This window comes from Mirounga angustirostris, unplaced genomic scaffold, assembly GCF_029215605.1.
Source record: "Mirounga angustirostris isolate CCGP_5_RB_7025 unplaced genomic scaffold, mMirAng1.0.hap1 SCAF_8, whole genome shotgun sequence".
In the NCBI taxonomy this organism is placed as follows: Eukaryota; Metazoa; Chordata; class Mammalia; order Carnivora; family Phocidae; genus Mirounga; species Mirounga angustirostris.
Genome location: NW_026991716.1, coordinates 4,874,373 through 4,900,922, shown reverse-complemented (window position 1 = coordinate 4,900,922; position 26,550 = coordinate 4,874,373). Strand labels below are relative to the sequence as shown.

At 41.5% G+C, this 26,550-nt stretch overlaps 1 long non-coding RNA gene and 1 pseudogene across 1 annotated transcript in view; one reads left to right on the top strand and one right to left on the bottom strand.

Moving 5' to 3' along the window:
• The window catches only part of LOC135365476 (uncharacterized), a 595,495-nt gene that overhangs the window by 458,095 nt on the left and 110,850 nt on the right, over nucleotides 1-26,550 (bottom strand). The gene's annotated exons all lie outside the window — the stretch shown is intronic.
• Nucleotides 24,197-24,532, top strand: LOC123837189 (nuclear transport factor 2-like; annotated as a pseudogene).

The following is a 26,550-nucleotide window of genomic DNA, read 5'->3' as shown; positions in this document are numbered from 1 at the left end:
ATTTTTTTTCAATATTGAGGAATAATCAACATAGCTTCACTAACCATGATGCCCTGCTTGGCAAGCAGGCTCTGTGGGGACAGTTTATTTGGCGAGACCCACCACAGACTTAAGATAACGAACTCCAAATGGATCCTTTGTTTTATTCCAAAAAATAAAAGTTTCTTACTTTTAATGGCATGCAGATTTAATTTCTTTCATACTGCCTTTCACTAGAAGGCCATTCAATACAATGGTCACAAAGACCACCAGCACACATTTGGCCTTCCTTCAGGCAAGGCCTGCTTTGTTGCTGAAAGGTAATTTTCCCTGTAAATTGTTTTATATCATTGGCAGGGGGGAATGCAAATAGATACTAAAGCATTGAATGGGGAAAAAAATGATTCCCATGGAATTATTCAACATTTGAAGAATTTCAAGAAAGAAAAAAAAATCAGGAATAAAGTTTTAACTCACTGAAAGAGATAAGAAAATTAATTGACACACTGAATCAAGTACACTGATGTCAAATCACAGTTTATGTTAGAAGATGTGGAAGATACCGGAAGGCCCAAATAAAAAGAATAAAACACAACCCTGACTCTTGCAACCATAACTTTGGTAAATGTCCCTCCCAATCTGAGATGTCTGGGGTCTATCCAAACTATCACATGGGGTAGAATCCATCTTCCATGAAAGGCTTAGGGCAGTGATTTTCACACTACAGATCACAACCCTTAGGTAGATGGTAAAATCAATTTAGTATATCAGAGTTAGTATTTTAGAACTTGAAATAGAATAAAATAGAGGAGTGCCTGAGGGTGGCTCAGTCAAGGTTGAGCATCTGATTCTTGATTTCAACTCAGGTCATGATCTCAGGGTAGTGAGATGGAGCCCCCCCTCCCCCCCATGCACTCAGCAGGGAGTCTGCTTGTCCCCCTCCGTCCGCTCCTCCCTGCTCTACCCCCTCCCACCCACCCCCCCACTCATGCCCTCATGCTCTCTCTCTCTTTCAAATAAAAAAATAAATAAAATCTTTTTTAAAATGTTTAGAATAAAATGGAAAATATTAGAGTAAATTGCACAATATAAGAGTAAATATAATTTCTAAAACATTTGTTTCAGATTTGTATGCCAGTGGGTAGGTGGGTCCTGAGTAGGTCTGATTTTAAATGTTCAAAATTCCCTGCTGGGAGCAGAGCTTTCCAAGTGCCATCCTATTGATGGGCTCACAATGGATTACATTTAAATGGGAGATACTGATTTCACCAGCTCTCAGGGTAACTGACCAGGGCCCAAGTTTGTGGGAACCCCCGAACAGTTCCCTGAAAGGGTGGGGCGTTATCTGGGATTCTCAGAAGACACAGAGACTGCAGAAAGGGCTGTTGGTCATGTGGCCGTCCTTGCTGGCAGCACACAGAGGAGGGTCGTCCAGAACACACGGCTCACCCACAATGTTCTGGCTCTGGCCAAGACGTCCATCTGGATAACTAGTTCTGTAACCAGCGGAGATCACACCACTGCCATTGTGCACGGGCAGCACTAAAGGAGTTAATTTTTTAGGTTCTCAAGAATCAGAAAATATGGCTCAAAATAAGGCAGGCGTGCAATTGGGGCAGGATGTCCCAGGAAAGATCTCCAAATCTCTGTGTTCATCTATACTAAGCCTATCTCTCTTTTTGCAATAGACGTGACCTTTTAGTGACATCCAAACCAGCTGCAAAGTGACTGCTTTAATAATCACATGGGTCATCTGCAAATTAAGTTTGATCTTTATTTTGGAAAACTTATTATAAAAATTCTATGATAAAATTCAAAATTCATTCACATTATCATAAGATATTTCATCCTTATATTTCATATTTGAAATAGGAAGAATGTTTGACTCTACATAAAATGTCAAATGTTATACATTTTTAAATGGTTGTAAAAATGGCTTTAAATTTTGTATCTCCTACCTGTGCAAAATAATTCTCATAAGAATGCAGAAAGAATGCTTAAGAACTCAGAAAGATCACTGTTAAAGACTTTTAATCAAAAGCTTCATTAGCCATTTCAAACTGATATGAAATGGTAATGTTCACAGAAGCAAACTCAAACGATATTATCATTAAAATTTTTGAGCAGAAGTTATTTGGAAATTTTATATAAATTCACTAATTAGCATTTTTGGTTTTGTTTTTACAGCATAATAACCTACAATATAAAGGAAATACAATGAACTTTTCAAACCAAACCCCATCAACCATCAAATCAAAATACTTAAAATATATAAAATTTTAGGGCGCCTGGGTGGCTCAGTCGTTAAGCGTCTGCCTTCAGCTCAGGTCATGATCTCAAGGTCCTGGGATTGAGCCCCGCATCGGGCTCCCCGCTTGGCGGGGAGCCTGCTTCTCCCTCTCCCTCTACTGTTCCCCCTGCTTGTGCTCTCTCGCTCTGTCAAATAAATGGATAAAATCTTTAAAAATATATATATACATATAAAATTTTATATATAAAAGGTGATTTTTTTATAGAGAATGATATCATCTAACTAAAGAGTAACTGGAACAAGTCACTGCTGCCCAGTTTCTCCTCTTCTTTTCATCATGCTGAAGATCAGCGCTAGTTAATTTGAACAAGGCTCAGAACATATCACTGATAAGTCATATAGGCGCTGCAGAGGGGAGAGGATAAAACTGAAAGGGGCTGGTCTTTCACAAAGAACTGCAAATGGGCATTGTCACCACCCATCAATGCAATGGTATTAATACTTTTTGTAGCTTATTCAGAACAACCTTTTACGGCAAAGTTTTTGTGATGGTTAATTTTACATGTCAACTTGGCTGAGCTGATGGATGCCCAGAGAGCTGGTAAAATATTATTTCTGGGTGTGTCTTTGGGTGAGTCCAGAAGAGATGAACATTTGAATCCACAGACCAGGTAAAGAAAGTCACCTGTATCATGTGGGTGAAACATCACCTCATCCATTAATGGCCTAAAACAGAATCAAGAAGATGGGGGGAGGTCCAATTCACGTTCTCTGCTTGAGTTGGGATATCCACCTTGTCCTGCCCTCTGCCATCGGGCTTCCTGATTCTTGGGTCTTCAGACTCAGACTAGGGCTTATTGGTTCCCCCTGCTTGTCAGGGCTTCAGGTATTGGCTAGAAACCTATCACTGGGTTTTCTGAGTCTCCAGCTTGCAGACGGCAGACTGTGGGACTTATCGGCCTCTGTAACTCATGAACCAATCCCTCATAATAAATATATTTCTATATGTCTATATATGTTGTATTGGTTCTGTTTTTCTGGAGAACCTAAATAAGGTTCTGTAATTGATGTGGCTGACCTAGTGGACCCACTTGGGCACCAGACCAGGTGGAGTTGACAATCATCAGAGTGTCTGCAATACTTGGAGACAGACATCCTTCACTAGAGACTGCAGAGTAGGCACCTGCCATTTTACTTGTGGACTGGGAGTGGTTTCCCTCTCATTTTACATACTTGTTCTTTGTCATCAGTCATGTTCTGTGTATTCAGACCATGAGTTTTAAGAGAAGGAGCTGTTTCACCAACATCTAATAGGTGCACAATAAACATGTATGGATAAACAAATTAATGGGACAATAGATTTCATCCATTCTAGTGAAAAGAATAACTCCCTAACTGGCATCCGAGCTGGAAATGAATTCCCCACCACCACCAATATTTGGCAGAAACATGAAAACTTGGACAAATTGTTGCATAACACCCAAGGAACGCCAAGCTGCCATAGCGTTCATCCATGCACACATTACGTGGTAGGCACCACAACAAGCATTCTCCTCATGGGTAGCAAACGACAGAAAGTGAGGAGACAGGTTCTGCCCTTTACTTCACCTTGACTGCAAAGCCTGAATTCCCAATCTGCCTTTGCTTTTCCACCCACGATAGTTCCGGGTAAACAACGATACACCGTGTAAGAGAAAGATCCAGTATAATTTGGAGACTGTGGGCTGCGGTGTTTCTTGACTAAGAGAACTGCATCCTAAGCTCTCTGGGGGCTTCCACTGTTTTAACGGCTTCTATCTTTTCATTTCTCCCCCTGCCCCATTAGCCCCTAACATAATATAAAGAAAGGACACTCCCAATATGTGATGGAGTTATACTATCTGCCTAAAACAAAAAAGTGCGGGGACCAAACATCATTTGAATCAGCAGGGAATTCCAGGAGGCTGTCCTTGCAGCTCTGATGAGCGGACAAAGGCGGCCCCTATCCCCTCAGGAGGCCTCCAGACTGGAGATGCTTCAAAGCAAACTCCCAAAACTCTATCTTACAGGGTAATGTCTTTTAAAGGAGATAAAAGTCACCCCCCCCCGCCACTCTTTATACCTTTTGACAGTATTTTGGAAACAGCACGGGAAGGGACTCGCAGCTGAAAACCCATTTGCAGCATCACTGAGCCACCAATGCAACCCACTCCCAGCAGGCTTATTTGGAAAAATACGACTTTACGTTTAACCTGGTGAGCTGCACGCTTCTAGTAACATCCGGCAGTCCACAGCCGATTTTGAATATGCCCCAGGTTCCAAGTGGATCATGGAACTAAATCATCGCTTATTCCAGCCTGCTCATTTTGAACCGACTCATTTTACAGTGTGGTTAGCATAGCCTTTCCAGTTAAGGATGATTGCTCAAAGCACTTAGGGCAATGTTGTCTTAGCACAGCATCTAGAGTGAGGCGGTTGACACAAATTGCATCATATGCTGCTTGTGATTTAGTGTTGTTACTGCCAGGAGAATATTTTTGCAAAGGTTACTGATGTATAACAAAATAAAACATGCACCAAAACCAAACCCTCAATCAGCTTTCCTCTTTACTCCAAGATTCCAATTATATCACTTTCCCTAAATGTAGGCTATTAACCAAGAAGACAATCAACAAAATCTGTATTTCTTAATTAATATCAAAAGTCTCTGGCATAATAACCACATGAAAGAAAATACTGTCCATTGTACAAATCCTTTGTTGCCAAAATAAAGACAATTGACAGTTCTAAGATTTCATACCAAAAGTGCTATTTGTTTGTTCTATACTTCTTACTCTGTACTAAACCTGTTGATTGTAGAGTTCGAAAAACAATTGCATTGATTCATTTATTCTCTCTGTATTCTGTACTGAAGGAAAAAAAAGGATAACAGAAGGAATAAAGTCACTATAAATATATGGAGGATATACTACCTATACTATAAGTGATCTCTGAGTAACAGAACATTCTGCTTTCATTTCCTGGAAGGATATTGTGCTGGAGGTCATAAACTTTAAAACTGCCCAATTAGATTTTATACCAAGCAATACAATTTAGCCTTCTGTGGGTCCATGAATTCTGGCTGCCCACAAATTAAATGGGCCTGCAAATCACTACATACAAGATAACTTGCACAGTGTGTATATATTCCTATTAATTACTTCTCCGACGCTAATATAATTAAGAATTGGTCCTAATATGTTGGGTCCTTATTTTAATTGCAGTTCTACATCCTCTAATAATCTCAAAGAAAGCCCCTTTTGAGCTTATCTGGCTTAATGATCAGAATTTTCCTTTCTGTTTCTATGATTTCCATTTTAATTGCCCTGCTCTTTACAGGTCTAATTTTAGATGTAGTTGTAGTTAGGCATGGCTTTGGTGAGAGACAGTTTTTCTCTTCTAGAAAGTCCCACCTATTCACTGTTTTTCTCAGTGGGTTTGGGGGAAGGATTCAAACAAAAACAGATGCAACTAAGAATAAAGAGATTGCAGTTGTTGTCATAAATTGTCATCATTAGTATGTTGGTTACCTGTTACCTATAGTCATTTAATTGCACTGCTGGATATGACATAATAGTCTTCCAAAAGTGGTTAAGTGGACCAGGAGGGCAATATACTGAACAGCTTAGGTCTTTCTTCCAGGTCTGGGGTCATCAGGATCGTCATGTCTCCCCACACCATGGCCTCCTTCAGGTGAGGAGTGAATGTCCGAGAATCCACAAAAAGAAAAATATGCCACTAAAAAGGGAAATTTTCAGGGCGGGGCAGGGCCAGAACTACCAGTGGCTCCTGAGGTAGCGCTTCAGCGCTTCATCCCTCCCTGCTCCGTATCTTCCAAGCCTCACACACACATATTGCAGAGAGTGACTAAGAAGCTACTGATCAAAAGTGACATTTCCTAAAGGCGGAGCAAGATGGCGGAGGAGTAGGAGACCTGGATTTCGTCTCCTCTCAGGAATTCAGCTGGATAGGAATCAAACCATTCTGAACACCTACAAACTCAACAGGAGATCGAAGAAAAGAAGAGCAACAACTCTCTCATCAGAAAAGCGACCACTTTCTGGAAGGTAGGACGTGCGGAGAAGTGAATCCAAGGCGATATTCGGGAGGATAGACGGCGGGGGAGGGGCCTCCGTCGGCCGCTTCTGGCAAGTGATAGAGCCGCGGAGCACAAATCGGAACTTTTAAAAGTCTGCTCCACTGAGGGACGTCACTCTGGTGGCTAAGCGGGGGGTGCAACCCTCCGGGACAGTGTGGTCTCAGGACCCTCGGGGTCACAGAAAGACCGGGGGTGCCTGAGTGCGGCAGAGCTCCCAGGGATCGGAGCAGGGAAGCCGGCTGCAGAGGCGGAGCCCAGGCGCGGGCTCTCAGCTCGGGGTGGCCATAAACCGGGATCCGCGGCAGAGTCGGGCCCCTGCTCCTCCAGCAGGGACCCAGCAAGCGGCAGATCCGGGGAGACTCACCTTTCTCCCCTGGGGGGAGCCACAAGGGAGTGCACCGCAGGGATCTGCTGGGTTTGGAGACTCCAGACAGGGTTGTGTGCAAGAGATAGAAATGCTCAGTCACAGGCCGGGTAAGCACGGAGTGTGGCCCGAGACCCAGGAGACAGGAGTGACTGACTGCTTTTCTCTGGGGGCTCACTGAGGAGCAGGGCCCCAAGTTCTCGGCTCCTCTGGGGTGGAGATTGGGAGGCCGCCATTTTCACTCTCCGCCTCCAAAGCTGTACGGAAAGCTCGCAGGGAACAAAAGCCCCGGAGAGCAAACCCGAGCAGATTACTTAGCCCAGACCGGGCAAGGGCGGGGCAATTCCGCCTCCGGCAGAGACATTTGGGAACCACGGCAACAGGCCCCTCCCCAGAAGATCAGCGAGAACAGCCGGCCAAGACCAAGTTTACCGATCAATGAGAATGGCAGAACTCCAGCGCTAGGGGACTACTGCACATAGAATTCACGGCTTTTTTACCATGATTCTTTAGTCTTTCAGAGTTATTTTTTTTAACTGTCTTTTTTTTTTTTTGAGTTTTTCTTTTTCCCTTTTTCAACCAACATCTTATCAATCCCTTTTTTTAAAAAAACATTTTTATTTTTCATTTTTAGAGTCATATTCTATCCCTTCATAGTACTTACCCGTATTTTTGGCATATATATATAAGTTGTTCTCTCTTGAAAATTTTGAGATAGTTTCTTCTAACAGATTAAAATATACCCTAAATCTCTAGTATATGATTTTTTCTACTCCCCTGCCTGATCACATTCTCTCCCTTTTTTTTTCTTTTTTCTTTTTCTAAATCCTCTTCTTTCTTTTTTCAAACAACTTCTTATCAATTCCTTTTATAAAATTTTTTATAATTTCCATCTTTACAGTCATATTCGATCCCTTCATCATATCAACCCTTATTTTTGTACATATATAAGTTTTTCTTTCTTTAAAATTTTGGGAGGCACTTTCTTCTAACAGACCAAATACACCCAAAATCTAGTGTGTGGCACTGATCTATATACCAGCCTGATCATATTTGATCACATTCTGGTTTCTTTGGTTGTTGTTCTGTTTTGTTTGTTTTTGTTTCTTTTTATCTTTATCTTTTTCTTTGTTTTCTCTCTTTCCGTTTCTTTTTCCACTGCTTCAGGTCTTTTCTGATTTGTTTAGAGTATATTTTCTGGGGACGTTGTTACTCTGCTAGCATTTTGTTCTCTCATTAATCTATTCTCCGCGGCACAAAATGACAAGACGGAAAAAAATCACCTCAACAAAAAGAACAAGAGGTAGTACCGACTACCAGGGACCTACTCAATACGGACATTAGTACGATGTCAGATCTAGAGTTCAGAATCATCACTTTAAAGATACTAGCTGGGCTTGAAAAAAATATGGAAGTTATTAGAGAAACCCTTTCTGGAGAAGTAAAAGAACTAAAATCTAACCAAGTAGAAATCAAAAAGGCTATTAATGAGGTGCAATCAAAAATGGGGGCACTAACTGCTAGGATAAATGAGGCAGAAGAGAGAATCAGTGATAATAGAAGACCAAATGATGGAAAATAAAGAAGCTGAGAAAAAGAGAGATAAACAACTACTGGATCACGAGGGCAGAATTCGAGAGATAAGCGATACCATAAGACGAAACAATATTAGAATAACTGGGATCCCAGAAGAAGAAGAAAGAGAGAGAGGGGCAGAAGGTATAAAGGAGCAAATTATAGCAGAGAACTTCCCTAATTTGGGGAAGGAAACAGGCATCAAAATCCAGGAAGCACAGAGAACCCCTCTCAAAATCAATAAAAATAGGTCAACACCCCAACATCTAATAGTAAAACTTACGAGTCTCATAGACAAAGAGAAAATCCTGAAAGCAGCTCGGGAGAAGAGATATGTAACCTACAATGGTAGAAACATTAGATGGGCAACAGACCTATCCACAGAGACCTGGCAGGCCAGAAAGGACTGGCAGGATATATTCAGAGCACTAAATGAGAAAAATATGCAGCCAAGAATACTCTATCCAGCTAGGGTGTCATTGAAAATTGAAGGAGAGATAAAAAAGCTTCCAGGACAAACAAAAACTAAAGGAATTTGCAAACACAAAACCAGCCATACAAGAAATCTTGAAAGGGGTCCTCTAAGCAAAGAGAGACCCTAAAAACAACATAGACCAGAGAGGAACACAGACAATATACAGTAATAGTCACCTTACAGGCAATACAATGGCACTAAATTCCTATCTTTCAATAGTTACCCTGAATGTAAATGGGCTAAATGCCCCAATCAAAAGACACAGGCTATCAGACTGGATTAAAAAATAAGACCCATCGATATGCTGTCTGCAAGAGACTCATTTTAGACCCAAACACACCCCCAGATTGAAAGTGAGGGGGTGGAAAACCATTTACCATGCTAATGGACACCAAAAGAAAGCTGGGGTGGCAATCCTTCTATCAGACAAATTAGATTTTAAACCAAAGACTGTAATAAGAGATGAGGAAGGATATTATATCCTACTTAAAGAGTCTATCCAACAAGAAGATCTAACAATTGTAAATATCTATGCCCCTAACATGGGAGCAGCCAATTATATAAGGCAATTAATAACAAAAGCAAAGAAACACATCGACAACAATACAATAATAGTGGGGGACTTTAACACCCCCCTCACTGAAATGGACAGATCGTCTAAGCAAAAGATCAACAAGGAAATAAAGACTTTAAATGACACACTGGACCAAATGGACTTCACAGACATATTCAGAACATTCCACCCCAAAGCAACGGAATACACATTCTTCTCTAGTGCCCATGGAACATTCTCCAGAATAGATCACATCCTAGGTCATAAATCAGGTCTCAACCAGTACCAAAAGATTGGGATCATTCCCTGCCTATTTTCAGACCACAATGCTTTGAAACTAGAACTCAATCACAAGAGGAAAGTCAGAAAGAACTCAAATACATGGAGGCTAATGAGCATCCTACTGAAGAATGAATGGGTCAACCAGGAAATTAAAGAAGAATTAAAAAAATACATGGAAACCAATGAAAATGAAAACACAACTGTTCAAAATCTTTGGGATGCAGCCAAGATGGTCCTAAGAGGAAAGTATATAGCAATACAAGCCTTTCTCAAGAAACAAGAAAGGTCTCAAGTACACAACCTAACCCTACACCTAAAGGAGATGGAGAAAGAACAGCAAATAAAGCCTAAACCCAGCAGGAGAAGAGAAATCATAAAGATCAGAGCAGAAATCAATGAAATAGAAACCAAAAGAACAGTAGAACAGATCCACGAAACTAGGAGCTGGTTCTTTGAAAGAATTAACAAGATTGATAAACCCCTGGCCAGACTTATCAAAAAGAAAAGAGAAAGGACCCAAATCAACAAAATCATGAATGGAAGAGGAGAGATCACAACCAACACCAAAGAAATACAAACAATTATAAGAACATATTATGAGCAACTCTGTGCCAGCAAATTAGATAACCTGGAAGAAATGGATGCATTCCTAGAGATGTATCAACTACCAAAACTGAAGCAGGAAGAAATAGAAAACCTGAACAGACCTATAACCACTAAGGAAATTGAAGCAGTCATCAAAAATCTCCCAAAAAACAAAAGCCCAGGGCCAGATGGCTTCCCAGGGGAATTCTACCAAACATTTCAAGAAGAATTAATACCTATTCTTCTGAAACTGTTCCAAAAAATAGAAATGGAAGGAAAACTTCCAAACTCATTTTATGAAGCCAGCATTACCTTGATCCCCAAACCAGACAAAGACCCCATCAAAAAGGAGAATTACAGACCAATATCCCTGATGAACATGGATGCAAAAATTCTCACCAAAATACTAGCCAATAGGATCCAACAGTACGTTAAAAGGATTATTCACCACGACCAAGTGGGATTTATCCCTGGGCTGCAAGGTTGGTTCAACATCCGCAAACCAATCAATGTGATACAATACATTAACAAAAGAAAGAACAAGAATCATATGATCCTCTCAATACATGCAGAAAAAGCTTTTGACAAAGTACAGCATCCTTTCTTGATCAAAACTCTTCAGAGTATAGGGATCGAGGGTACATACCTCAATATCATAAAAGCCATCTATGAAAAACCTACAGCAAATATCATTCTCAATGGGGAAAAACTGAGAGCTTTCCCCCTAAGGTCAGGAACGCGGCAGGGATGTCCACTATCACCACTGCTATTCAACATAGTATTGGAAGTCCTAGCCACAGCAATCAGACATCAAAAAGAAATAAAAGGCATCCAAATCAGCAAAGAAGAAGTCAAACTCTCACTCTTTGCAGATGATATGATACTTTATGTGGAAAACCCCAAAGACTCCACCCCAAAACTGCTAGAACTCATATAGGAATTCAGTAAAGTGGCAGGATATAAAATCAATGCACAGAAGTCAGTGGTATTCCTATACACCAACAACAAGACAGAAGAAAGAGAAATTAAGGAGTTGATCCCATTTACAATTGCACCCAAAACCATAGGATACCTAGGAATAAATCTAACCAAAGAGACAAAGGATCTGTACTCAGAAAACTATAAAATACTCATGAAAGAAATTGAGGAAGACACAAAGAAATGGAAAAACGTTCCATGCTCATGGAGTGGAAGAACAAATATTGTGAAGATGTCAATGCTACCTAGAGCAATCTACACATTCAATGCAATCCCCATCAAAATACCATCCACTTTTTTCAAAGAAATGGAACAAATAATCCTAAAATTTGTATGGAACCAGAAAAGACCCTGCATAGCCAGAGGAATGTTGAAAAAGAAAAGCAAAGCTGGCGGCATCACAATTCCGGACTTCCAGCTCTATTACAAAGCTGTCATCATCAAGACAGCATGGTACTAGCACAGAAACAGACACATAGATCAATGGAACAGAACAGAGAGCCCAGAAATGGACCCTCAACTCTATGGTCAACTCATCTTTGACAAAGCAGGAAAGAATGTCCAATGGAACAAAGACAGTCTCTTCAACAAATGGTGTTGGGAAAATTGGATAGCCACATGCAGAAGAATGAAACTGGACCATTTCCTTACACCACACACAAAAATAGACTCCAAATGGTTGAAAGACCTCAGTGTGAGACAGGAGTCCATCAAAATCCTAAAGGAGAACACAGGCAGCAACCTCTTCGACCTCAGCCGAAGCAACTTCTTCCTAGAAACATCGCCACAGGCAAGGGAAGCAAGGGCAAAAATGAACTATTGCGACTTCATCAAGATAAAAAGCTTTTGCAAAGCAAAGGAAACAGTCAACAAAACCAAAAGACAACCGACAGAATGGGAGAAGATATTTGCAAATGACATATCAGATAAAGGGCTAGTATCCAAAATCTATAAAGAACTCATCAAACTCAACATCCAAAGAACAAAGAATCCAATCAAGAAATGGGCAGAAGACATGAACAGACATTTCTCCAAAGAAGACATCCAAATGGCCAACAGACACATGAAAAAGTGCTCAACATCGCTCGGCATCAGGGAAATCCAAATCAAAACCTCAATGAGATACCACCTCACACCAGTCAGAATGGCTAAAATTAACAAGTCAGGAAATGACAGATGTTGGCGGGGATGCGGAGAAAGGGGAACCCTCCTACACTCTTGGTGGGAATGCAAGCTGGTGCAGCCACTCTGGAAAACTGTATGGAGGTTCCTCAAAAAGTTGAAAATAGAGCTACCATATGATCCAGCAACTGCACTAGTGGGTATTTACCCCAAAGATACAAAAGTAGGGATCCGAAAGGGTACGTGCACCCCGATGTTTATAGCAGCAATGTCCACAATAGCCAAACTGTGGAAAGAGCCAAGATGTCCATTGACAGATGAATGGATAAAGAAGATGTGGTATATATACACAATGGAATATTATGCAGCCATCAAAAGGAATGAGATCTTGCCATTTGCAACGACGTGGATGGAACTGGAGGGTTATTATGTTGAGCGAAATAAGTCAAACAGAGAAAGACATGTATCATATGATCTCACTGATATGAGGAATTCTTAATCGCAGGAAACAAACTGAGGATTGCTGGAGTGGGGGGTGGGGTGGGAAGGATGGGGTGACTGGGTGATAAAGACTGGGGAGGGTATGTGCTCTGGTAAGCCCTGTGAATTGTGCAAGACTGTTGAATCTCAGATCTGTACCTGTGAAACAAATAATGCAATATATGTTAAGAAAAAAAAAAAAGAAGAAGAAGAAGGTAGCAGGAGGGGAAGAATGAAGCGGGGGAAATCGGAGGGGTAGACGAACCATGAGAGACGATGGACTCTGAAAAACAAACTGAGGGGTCTAGAGGGGAGGGGAGTGGGAGGATGGGTTAGCCTGGTGGTGGGTATTGAGGAGGGCACATTCTGCATGGAGCACAGGGTGTTATGCACAAACAATGAATCATAGAACACTACATCTAAAACTAATGATGTAATGTATGGGGATTAACATAAGAATTAAAAAAAAAAAGGGAAATTTTCTCACCTCCAAACCATGATTGTGATATATCTCTTTTTCTTTACTTTCTTTGAAAAGACAGCCTCCCAAACTTTCCAATGAGTAGGCTTAAATGGCTCAGTGAGTCTGTTCTGTTGAGATAACCTCTCCAACACTGGAAAACTATTCAATTTAACCCAAATCATCGAAGCTTCTAAAGTAACCTAAGCATACAAACACTCCTCTGGGAAGATAAGTGTTTCTAGTTCAAATTTCAGCCTTAAAAAGAATATAGAGTAATAGAAAAAAATCACTGATGATGGGGGAATAAATCCACACATTTTTTTAAGATTATTAGTTTGGTATTAACTGAATAAGATTAATTCTGGGACCAGTCTGTTATTTTCTTTAAATCTTGTTTTCAAATCTTTCAAGATAACATTTTGAAACATTTTTTTTAAAACAGCTAAAAAAATAAATCCCAAAAACTTAGAGAGCAGTAATATAGAAAGGATTATGTATGTGAGATTGTATGAAACCAGAAACTTAACATGAATACTCAAGATGATCCAGCGAAGACTAAATGAAAGGTATAAATGCATGCCACAAAATAGGCGAACTTGAAAACGTTACCCCACGTGAAAGAAGTCAGTCACAAAAGACAACATTTTAAGTGACTCCATTTATAGAAAATGTCCAGAATAGACAAAGGCATAGAAATAGAAAGTGAATTAGTGTTGCAGGGGCTGGATGGGTGGTGGGATGACAAAGGGGAACAACAGCTAATGAGCACAGGATTTCTTCTCAGGGCGATGAAAATGTTCTAAAATTGATTAGGGTGATGGAGGCACAACTCTGCAGATACGTTAAAAGCCACTGAATGGTATACCTAAAATGGGTGAATCACATGGTATGCAAAATATGTATCAGTAAATCTGTCATGTTAAAAAAAAAACACAAAATTCAGCATGCTAATGTCTACATAAATAAAGATAAAAATCACCCTGTATCAGGAATCTTGACAATCATGGACAATGAATTTTCTTTTAAAACATTCCTAAATTGGTCACACAGACCAGAATTACCAACATTTAGAATCTGTCTTTCAAAAAAGAGGTAAACATCTTATGCACTATCTCAGGAAGGGTAAAGTTGGACAGTGGAAAAACTCACCTATATCATGAGGCCGAATTCTTCCCTATTCTACCAAAAGGGGCTATGGATCCGCTGCCACAAAGGGAGAAAGACTATTCAGCATCCACATTAGCTCATCCACTTGATCAGTCTGTCCATTCAGATGGACCAAACCACTAAGTTACTGCTCGCCTCTCTGGCTAGCTCTATGACCCTCAGTACCAATTTGTCCGTGTGTCCTCAGACACAATGTACACACACAACAGCAAGTGTTGTGTGGACATCCCCTGCCCATCTCACTGTATTTATAAAAACAGAGATTCACAATTCAACACCCAACTGAAATAAACCTAAGGAATTCTAAGTAACCAGGTTTTCACTTATGGCACAGAGAACTGTCTCTAAAAACACAAAACAAAATTAAATAAAGCACTTGTGAACAGAGCCAGAGGCTGGTTTTACCAGTCGGCCCCCAACCCTACCTAGGCTGCAAGTGACAGAAGTCAGTTTCATTCCTTTTGACAAATTCTGCAGGCATCATCCATTTCATTTACAAGCTAGGGAAGCCAGGTCACAGAGGGCCTGAGCAATGAATTCACAGCTTTATGAAACTAGAAATTAAGGCTCCTATCTCAATCTTTTTTAACAAGAAGACAATTTGTAAAGGCACTCAAATCATGCCTACATGTTTACCATACTTTAATTTTGGGGGGCAAATTTCTATAAATCCAATAGTGGATTTAAAAATAGATGAAGAGGGGCATCTGTGTGGCTCAGTCGTTAAGCGTCTGCCTTCGGCTCAGGTCACGATCCCAGGGTCCTGGGATCAAGCCCCACATCGGGCTCCCTGCTCCACGGGAAGCCTGCTTCTCCCTCTCCCACTCCCCCTGCTTGTATTCCCTCTCTCACTGTGTCTCTCTCTGTCAAATAAATAAATCTTTTTTTTTTTTTGACAGAGAGAGAGATAGCAAGAGAGGGAACACAAGCAGGGGGAGTGGGAGAGGGAGAAGCAGGCTTCCTGCTGAGCAGGGAGCCCGATGTGGGGCTTGATCCCAGGACCCTGGGATCGTGACCTGAGCCGAAGGCAGACGCTTAACGACTGAGCCACCCAGGCGCCCCTAAATAAATAAATCTTTTAAAAAAATTAAAAATAGATGAAGAAACAGAGGAGATGAATAGATAGATGATGATGATAGATAGATAATAGATAGATGATAGATAGATAGATAGATAGATAGATAGATAGATAGATAGATAGATAGATAGATATAGATAGATGGACAAATAAATAAATTAAGACTTGAAAAAAGATATTAAGGGTGAAATTCAAGATCAGTTGAAAGTCATCCAAAGCCAGGGCTGCTCATGTCTCTGACTCTTGGGGAAAAGAGGTATGTGTCAAAGACATTACATGTCAAATGTACCAGTGCCCATCAAACCTTTTTTAGCAATAAGGGAATATTCACCATTGACTTAGACTGAGTCACTTGTCTGGTGATCCTGGCAGCAAATGTCAGAAAATGTTGCCCTTCACTTTATTTGTTACTGACACTTGACCAGAGTGTTTTTCTTTCTTCACCAGAGAAAAGAGAAAGTCAACTTAGTGGAGGAGGTGGGGCTGTCAGGAGGATGCTGGGAAAACACACACATTTTGAGAATGATGGACTGCCCCCACTGAGTCCATACATTCCCTGTTCAGAACACTTGGGACAGGTTATTATTATCCTAGCATGATTCACAGAGAGCTCACTCCTTCTGCTAGCATGGAAACAAGCTGAAAGTCTATGACATCCCATCCAGGCACATATCTAGCTGTGCCCACCCAGGGGTCTCAATGATGTCTGAAAGAGGATCCCTTCTTTGGCCTGAAAGATGCAACCAGCAAGCTTTTTGGAGAGGAAGGAGAATAGGAGTTTTGATTGTCATTGAGTGGGGCTAAATTTTGTAGCTGTCCCCATGCTACAGAGTGGGGACAGAATGAAGTAGAGATTCCACTCCAATGCAGTCTTTGGGAATTTAGGAAGATGGGGAAAATATGTAGAGGATGCATGATTTTCCATGGAGAAGGACAAGGACAATGCCCACATACCCTAAACTGTATTTCCCCAATAAACATTAGTGTCAAACAACTAAGAGAGAGAGCATTTGCCACTGGAGCCCGGAGAGAGCCCCACCTGCGGGGTGCAAGAGCAGGAAATGTCAATTGTCTTGAAGGCTGTTTATGATTCCATTAGATAAACAAGTGTACCCTGGGTTGAGGGCACAAGCTGAGTGAAATGTGCATTTGGAAAAGAATGAGCCTGTCAGTCCGACCCCACCAGAGAGGCTGTGTTCTCCACTATACTCTGTCCTCTTAGCTGGAAGGGAGACAGGAGAGGAAAAGTGAGGGGACAGGTAGGATGTTGGTTTTCAGGATTAACAAGAGTGTGCTCACTCAGACAGAGCCAACAGTAATGGCCTCGTGTCCCTGCAATGCACTCAGGCCATGAGCATCATTTCTATAAGAGATCCCTTTGTGTCATATATTACCGAGAGTTCCCCCCTCCCACCCCATGATCACAGACTCTGCTTGCCACATCTCCAGGCATTCTGAAAAGGACACAGAAGACCTAACTGAAAAAAGCTACAATTATTCTTGACATTTTAGAATGCACCTCTGCCATGTTCAAAATGTTCCGTCATAGACTTTAAAATGTGAACTCATATAGGAGAAAGTCTGGACTGAAGTCTTCTTTTGAAATGAAAGCTCACCTGTATCCAAGTTTGCCTCAACTTAAAACAGATTTTGGCAACTAATTGGAAGGTCTTCATCTTACCCAAGTGAAAAGTATCAGTCACTCCTTTTAGCTTTATACTGGTTAATTGTTGATTAAGAAGAAGTGAAATTAGGAAATACAGATTTTGGGGCGGGGGGGTTAAGAGGCTAGAAGGAAATGTGTCACTCAGGTGCAAGCTTATTAATGATTTATTTTCTTCTTTATACTTGTCTGCATTCTCCAATTTTTCTTTAACAAGCATTTGTTACTTTCATATTCAGAAAAAAATTGTCAAAAAAAAAAAAGAAAGAAAAATATGACCATTAATCCTTAACTTGGCAAAGGAATGGAAATAAAACAGAAAGCCAAAATACCCAAGTGTTAACAGTGATTGGCTTCAACAGGAAAGTGAGCATTGCCTTTTTCTTTTTTTCTTACAATTCTTCTATATCTTTCAAACTTTCTACAAAGAATAAGTATTTTTAATTAATAAATAGTTTGAGGAACAAAGAAACATTGGAAAGAAAATGTTGTCTTATTTAATGTTAACTACCTGGAAATTAAAGTAAAAGATTGTAACTATTTAATTGGAAGAAAGCTGAGTGGGCAAGTCCCACAGAGCCTACTGGGGACAAAGGCAAGGACTCACAAGCACCAGCCTGTAGCCAGCCTTGGTGTTGGGCGGCTCTCAAGGTCACCTACAAAAGCCTATTCTCCAAAATATCTGTTCTTTCCTAAAGGAGCACCCACACCAGCCTGCTACTGTCTCTCAGGTTCTTGCTGTTCAAGTCATTTCTTCAGCTTCTAGAAATGTGTTCTCTGGAACCCCCCCCCCCGAAAATACCAGTGTCCTCGGAAGGGGACTAGCAGCCAGCAGCACATCAGAGAAGTTGAATTTGCCATGGAGAGAACACAGATCTAGACTTCAAGGTCAGGGAATAGTAGTGGAATCTTGCACATAATCTTTAACTTCTTTTGAAATTGATTCTCTTTTCTAGAAAATGAAGGAGTGGACTTAGAATCCCTCGTGGGTCTTCCTAGATCTAAACTGAGTTCAAGGCAGGCATGGAGGGAAAAAGAAAAATTCAGGAGCCTGGGAAATTGCTGAGGAGCGTGGTCAACACAAGAGAACTAGCCATGGTCATGAGTCCCCAAAGGAGATCATCCCCTCAAAGGAAAACTCTATTCTTTCAACAATTTTTTTCTGAGTTGGTCTTATTCCTGAGTCAAGAACCTCAGTCTAATTTTCAATGTCAAGAGACCATAATATTATATGAGGTTTTTTTAAGTGACTTATTTTCTAGAGGAACTACTGAGAGTGCTCCTTCTATCAGGATTCCTATAAAACGGAGATATTAAAATATGTGGTCGTTCTCCCAAATGCTTACATGAGCGAGCTCCCAGGTCCCCTTCAGCTGATGGACAGAACAGGGTAATGTGGGGTTCTTTCTAACGACGAATTCATCAGAAATGAGAGTGAGTGGAAAACACACACCTAAATCGTGGGCTTTTCTGTGAGGAAAAAGGAAGGGTTTATTTATTCTCCTCTGTAGGAAACAAAGAGATTTATTAATGAGGAAGGAAAAAGGCAGTACCATTTTAAGAGGAATGAATCAAGGACAGGAGGAAAAAGAAAAAACAAGTGCTTCCCTAGCGAATTACCTTATTATTTTAGAAGAAAAATATGTTCATGTTTTGAATGCATTTTATGCTGCTACACTATTATCTTTCTAGAGAAACAAATCGGATCACATTAAATGCATCAACGTGCCATAAAATAAATCCTACAGCTTTTAGCGATGGACCACTCTCTCTTGGATTGCCATCCTGCCTCTCACTGCATGAATGGCTGCACGTTGAGCCCCACAATGAAAGCTGATCTGTTCCTAAAATTTAAAAATTTGCTTTTACCAATTCCTCCTTTTCATTATCAAGTTTCTGACCCTGATTCGTCACAGCCCCACTGGCTAGACTTCTCCCCAACTAGATGAACTGAATTGTAAAAATCGCTCAGTGGAAACTGAAAGCCTAAAATAAATTGAGATGATTCATTCTAGAGCCCCTTGCTATTTTCAGACTTTTGGACAGAATTGCTGACATTCAGAAGTAATAAATGAGCCTGACTTGACACCTTGATTTGTTAACTCAGAGAGGTCCACGGCCAGTCCCAGACTGGATTCATGTGGAGTTCAATGATGCAAAGGTGATTAAGAGGGAAAAATTTGTCACATCACTTTTAAAGTTTTAGAAGCCAATTTCTCATGTGTTTTTTGACATAGCTAGCCCAGCAATATTCTTAAAGGATTCCCAAAGCAGACTGCTAAGAATAATAGAATCAGTAACTCATATGGCTAGAAATTTTTAAACTTTTTTAATTAAAAAAAAGGCAAGCCAACCATTCCTCTGGAACACTTGACCAGACAACTGAGCTATAAAGTCATGGTCAATCTTTAAAAGGTAAACAACTGACCAACCACTTAACAGGACATACTTTGAGTAGTTTTTCCAGCAGTGTTGGTGAATGTAGACTGTTTTGTCTGCACTGTCTTTAGCATTTTCACCTGACCAAGCTAAATATTTTTAAGATAGTCAAACAAGGCCCAGGGCAAGGTGTTGGCCACCAGGAACTAATTTACATAAGCAGTGATCCAGAGACATGGCCTTATAGACCACGGGTGTGATGGTAAGCCCTCAGTGATTCACCAGGGTACCACCAAACCTGTCAGCCCAAACCTCAAAGTTCACAGCACTATTTCAGTGCTACACTATGACAATGGAACAACCATCAGAAGAGAACAGCACTGGAAAAAGAAATTTTTAACTTTTCCCTTTTCAAGTGATCTCTGTTTTTTTGACGTATATTCAAAATACACTATGAACCAAAACCTGGGTTGATTTTTCTCAGTGCTAATAACAGCGTAGACAGCTAACACCTATAGATTGCGTACATGTACCAGACACTCCTCTTAATGGTTTGTGTGTATTAACTCATTTAACTCAAGCCAACTACATCTGTCTTATTTCAGCCAGATTCCAGTGCTAGGTTGATCATCAAGAGAAGTAGATAAAAGGATTCCTACCCTGGGCTTTGGCCTTTAAGGGGCCTCAGACTGTCCCTCTTCCAGCCATGTCCCTCCCCATAGAGGCTATTGGGTCCCAAGAACCAAGAAAATATGCCCACTCGGAGCCCATACACCCCTCTAGACCACACTCCTGGTACCAAGACTATAGATTTTCTGCCAAAGCAGCATGGAGCCTGCTTCCCAAACCAGAACTTCCTCTTCCCTGGGAGCAGATAGCTGTCGATTGGATGGGTTGAAATGGATGTGAAAAAAGTAATTATTCAATTGATTGATTAGCATGCAAATCCCAGTACCTGGGTTGTTTGGAATCTCTTCTGGTTATGAGAATTGATCTTTACCTCCTGATTCCACATCTGTCTCCTAAAAAGGGGAAGCTGTTAGTTAAATTCCAGTTAAGGTGTGTGATAAATCACACTACAGAAAAAGGAACTCAATGGACACAGGCAATGTGTGTCAGAGACATTTTCTTTGAGGGGGGAGAGAAAAAGCAGTCTAAATTCTTAACCACTTTTTAAGAGTGTTTAAAAGCTCCCTTTTCTGAGAGGGTCCCTCTTCCAATAAAAGTTAACTTTGCTTTTCAAAAAAAATATGCCCAGCCTTCCCAGTTAGCAGACAGAATAATTAACCAAATACCCAAATACCTTTCTATCCTTTGGCCTCCTGTGGTAGACGTAACAGTTTTATGTCCTAGTTATTTCAGCCAGGGTCCTTCCTGATTGTTTTATGACTTAATTACAGTGATTACATCATGTTTTTAGACTATGCCAGCCCAGCACAGTGCAAGTTTTCTATCACTCCCTGAATATAAGAAGAATCAGTGGAATGTTTGCTGGATACAAAACCAACTAATAAGGCTGTGACCATGAAGCAGTAAGCTTTTCCAAGAAGCCATATAAAATCTTTACTGGAGGAGACTGTATCTCGTTCAGCCAGACTGGGTGTCTGCTTTTCAATCTGGAGACTTCAAATAGATCCAACAGTTCCCTTGGTCCTCATCTAAGGAAAGCTCAGAGGCCAGGACCCCTTGTTTGTTCTCATCACATGAGAGGCAGCAGCAATCTAGGGGGAGAAAATGCCAGAAGACTCTCGTGTAACTAGCTGTACTCAAAAATAAAAACGGGATTTTTTTTTTCTCTCTGGGATTTGCTTCAAACCTTGCATGCAACCAGCTAGTTTATATGAGCACAAGCCTAGGCCCAGATTCAAGCACAGCCCAGTCTCATGTCGCTAGGTTGACTGTGCAAGCATGTTTTTGAACAGAGCTTCTCAACAGAGGATGAGTTGACAGCCCAGGGGACATTTGGCAATGTCTAGAGACATTTTTGCTGGTCACAGCTCAGGAAATGAGGAAAGGATGACACTGCTATCTAGTAAAGAGTCTGCAATGCACACAAGAGCTCCTCACAACAATGGACCATCCGTCCCCACACGCCAATAGTCCCAAAGCTGAGAAACGCTGTTTTAGAGGAACAAAGGTATGAGAAAAACGGCCACCGAATGCCGCTCACATTGAAATTTCAATGGTTTCTCCTCTCAGGTATCACTACCTGCACACAGCAAGAAACACTTAGATTGTTTACAGAGTCAGGCTAGGACCACAGAAATTAAACTTGTGGGTGGTACAGAACCCAATATAACTGTGTTGCTGTATATAACACCTTCCCCTATGGAGATCAAAATGATTTTCAGAAACAGTTATTCCCCTGGGAGAGGGAACTGGGACTCGGAGGGATCTTCATTTCACAGATGAGAAAACAGGGGGCTAAAAGCGGTTGTCATTTGCTCGAGGTTGTTCAATGAATCAGGTTTAATGCTCAGGAAGCCAGGAAAGGCCAGACGTTGGAGAGAAGAATCCTGAAAGAACGTAAAAGGACAGAACCGGGCTCTCAGCTGGATACCATCTAAGTGACACACATCGTTTCCACATCCCAAACCCCTGGTGTCAAGAAAAGCAGGGTTTTCTGTGATGGGCAGCTTGTGGTTCTCCCCAGAATCAGCAGCCCCAGAAGAGTCCCCTGCCCCCTCCCCACCAGCCCAAGAGCCCTCACCTGACAAACCCAATTCCCAGTGCTCTTCTCCAGATGTTTATACTGTCAAATGATTTAATGGACTGCAGAAATGAGTTGGTCTGTTCGTTAAAATAGTAATCATAATGAAAAAGACAGACGACATCTGCCCTTATCCTCTGTCAGTCTGTCATATCTATGTACCTCCTTCCTATCAATCACCATACTATGCATTATGTAAATACCAAAGATGAAATGTCAGCCTATGTATCTAATTGTTCCTGTGTGCCATATGGGAATATGACTGGTGGGCCCTGCTGTTCCCCTTTACAACCAGCATTAATTGGCATCTTTGTTATCTAGCCATAGAGATTCTGTTTGGAATGGTTTTAAGGGAAATATGATTCAGATTCTTACTCAAAGGAAAAAAAATGCAGAGAAATCTCAGAAACTATCATCCTACTAGCATCTGATCAAAAACTTTCATGAACACAGTCATTTACTATATTTATTAATACAGGAATCCAAAAAGCCTAGAAATGAACATTTTTGAATTCTTCCCCCCCCCCAAAAAAATAGGAGCCCTATAGAAAGAGGTGAAGTATATTACAAATAACTGGGGAAAACAAAATGGAGGGGTCATTTTCTCCCTCTAATTCCTGGGCTACCTGCATTTGTCCATGTTCAAGGATAAGATCATGAATGTCAGTGTATGAATGGACTTCAGAAGTCCTAGAAATTTAGAAATCTACTGGGGCAGGAATCTACGTAAGATATCTCCAATAACAAGATTTACGTCTCTGCTTTAGTACTTTCACTGAAGAGGCTTTCACTGCTGCACAGGGTTCCTCTCAGATGAAAGCAATTTAAACGCATTAAGAAGCAAACCCTGAAATGTCCCAGTGCACTCACCAGGGTTAGACAGTATTATCAAAAATTCCCTATTCAGGGGCGCCTGGGTGGCTCAGTCGTTAAGCGTCTGCCTTCAGCTCAGGTCATGATCCCAGGGTCCTGGGATCGAGCCCCGCATTGGGCTCCCTGCTCAGCAGGAAGCCTGCTTCTCCCTCTCTCACTCCCCCTGCTTGTGTTCCCTCTCTCGCTGTCTCTCTGTCAAATAAATAAATAAAATCTTAAAAAAAAAATTCCCTATTCATAAACTCCCCCGTCCAACTTTCTTAAAATGAAAATGATATTGAAACTACCTTCAAACCCCTATAGAAGTAATCAGTCTTGTCTTATTTGCAAATATACACAGTATATAAATTAACTTACTTTCATCTTGGAGGACAAAGGAATTTTTAACATATTCCATGTTGGGAGTAAAGATCTCCCCTACCCCAAAATATGCTCTGTCCTGTCCTACCCCCAAAAAAAAAAAAAATCTGTGACTGCAATGGTAAGTGGTAAGCTAATTGCCAACATAGAGCTCAGTCCTGAAAATCCCAAAGTTCTAGTTGGTTCCATATTCAAAATGACCCATATAAGGTACTGGGAAAAAATCCATATGAGGTCACTGTGGGAAATAAAGTCCCACAACTCATGAAATGAGATAAATAGCAAATGAGACCACCTGTGACATTTGAATAAAAGTTTATTTTCTTACACAAGATAAACCGTAATCATGTATACAGCTGGAGGTTCTCTCCTGCCCCACTGAAACACAACCACAGACATGAGAAGACTCATCTCTCTCTGCTCTGTATTTACGCTAAAGATTGGTAAGAGGTTACCATGTTGCCCCTAGGTTTTCTCTCCTTGCTTATCTGAAAAAGTGCAAGCAGACAGCACCGGGCTGCCGCAGCCACCACCACCAGGGAGCCGGCCCCTGGGCGGCCCGAGCGTCTGTGAAGGCCGGAGCTCAGTGGGCAAGAGGTCAAAGTCACTTCCACTCCTCGAGGACCCTGGCCTCGGTCAGCCCGTGGACTAGTGGGGTGGAAACGGGAAGCTGTGCATGCGGTTCACAGCCCTCTTGCAAGAGCCATCCTGAAGGTCTCACCAAGGTCAGTGACACTTCAGAATGTGAGACAAGCCAATTTGGGAGCAAGACTGGATCCAGTTTCCTTCAACATCACCACCAGCTCTTTGATAATGAAAGAATCCCACTAGACGCGACTTATATTGACACATCCCGCCTTACATGGGAAGACAGCAACTCCTGGGGAGGGCAGCTCCGTTCCAGAAAATCCCACAGCCTGTGCCAGACACCTGCATCATCAGCATGGCTGTGGGTCAATCCAAGGCCAAGGAAGACCCCATTATGGGGTTCCACCACATGTTCCAGTTAAAGAACGTCAACGATGCCTGGGTTTGCAATAATGACATGTTCAGGCTTGCCCTGCACAACTTCAGCTGACCTCCTCCCAGCTGGGCGCTCTTCCCACTTCCTCCCCACTCTGCTTCCTGACACTATGCACTTCTGCAGATGCTCCAGATACCACCCACAACGGAGGGTTGCCGTGGGGACAGGCACAGCGCACATTACCCAGGTATCATGCGTGATGACTGCACGCTGGACCAGCTGCATCTGACAGAGGCTGGTACTGTCCCAGCACATGCTTTGGGAAGACTTCAGTAATGCCACAGGCTTTCTTCTTCTTCTTCTTCTTTTTGTAATCTACTGACAAGTTGCTCTAGTAACCCCCCAAGAAAGGGAAAGAGAAAGCAGCCGCCTCACCACCCAGATAATGATTTGTTCAGATGTTTCAATGCCTCATGGTACAATAAAACCATGAAAATTTTCTCTAAAAAAGGAAAAAGAAGAAGAAGAGGAGGAGGAGGAGGGAGGGAGGAAAGAAGGAAGGGAGGGAGGGAGGAAGGAAGGAAGGAAGGAAGGGAGGGAGGGAGGGAGGGAGGGAGGAAGGAAAAAGTGCAAGCACTCCGTTAGGGTTAAAGAGATAACATTAAGGAATGCAGCTGTACCGTTGTATAGTAGATTACTCTGGCCTGTGCTTAATCTAGGGCCTTGTTTAAAAGAGCTTTTCGATTTTAATTAAAATAAAATGGGCCCTGGAAGAAAATGCGTCTCCTCCAGCGAGGATTGTCTTCAGCTTGTTCTCTGTAATTTTACCCATCGCACTGCTGGTTGTTGCTTTTTCCACAGCTCTTAAATGGTGTCTAAATTGACCAGCTCTGTTGCCAAGGAAACGGACAGGACAATGCTAATAGAAGCTACTTAGGACACACTGTGAAAAGCTTAGAAATAAAATCGTCGACATGAAAGGCATGGTGTCAGCAGCCAGGCGACTCCGTGAAAGGCCGCTCTAAGCAGAAGATGGTTGCATGTCTCCCCCTACTCCTTCCCCGCAAAACCTCTCCTAGAAAATGGATTCTGTCCTAGGAGCTTGGATGGCTTTTTCCTACCAGAATCACTTTGTTTTTCTGACTCGAAGTAGAGAAAAATCTTCATGTTGTGGTTCAAGTACCCAGAATAGACTTCAATTTATACCCATGGAAATAAGCTTTTTTTTTTCTTCTTTCTAGCAACAAAGTCCTTTCCCCTCATGAATAAATTGCAAATATTCTTCTGAATTTCCTAAGATTGTTAATTAAAACCCACTTGATTTAAGCTGCTTCTCCCATTTTGCACTCACAAACCATAAATTATGGAGGAGGTCAAAGAATGAATGGCAATTTGACATGAAGAGGTTGATTTATTGCTTCAGAAGGAGTTTTATACCAGATGTGGCAGGAGTCATAAATTAAATGCTAAATGTTATGTATTATTATGCTTTCAGGAATATAAATGTGTCTAAAATGCTATGCAGGTGGAATGATAAAAATATGAATCTACTCTCCTGGCAATTTTAAAAGGCCCTTTAAAGCTGTCAAAAAGAAAGTAAGCTGAAAAACAATCTAGATGAGCCCCTCAGATGCCTTTCACAGCACGCCCCTGGTTTATAAAAGTAACCCTTTCCTATAATACGCTGGACATTGGCTTCTGCTGGCTTGCGTGGGGAGAAGAGATAAAGAATTCTTTCATCTAAAATGAGAGAGAGTGAGAAAGAAAGAAAAAAGATTCAGGGAGCTCTGTGCTGCAGAGACATCAGGACACGCATCCAAATCATTATTCCTCCTCCACTCCTCTGACCATAATTTAATTTATCAAACCTCATTTGAAAGCCAATCTGGACAGGATTGAAGTTGCCTCACTTTACCTAGCAGCTGCCATGGCTGGAATTATTGGGCTTAAAGTATAACAAGAGGACAAGAGTCAGGTACATGAAAGCTTGGAGCTGCAAATAACGGCAGGAGGAAAATTCACCAGGGGGCAGGAGTTGTAAATGGAAGGACTCCGCTCTGAGTGGAAGTCAGTCCATTCTGACCTGCAGCCAGGTGCCAGAAGTGAAGGTAAGGGCTGATCATCAGCTCATG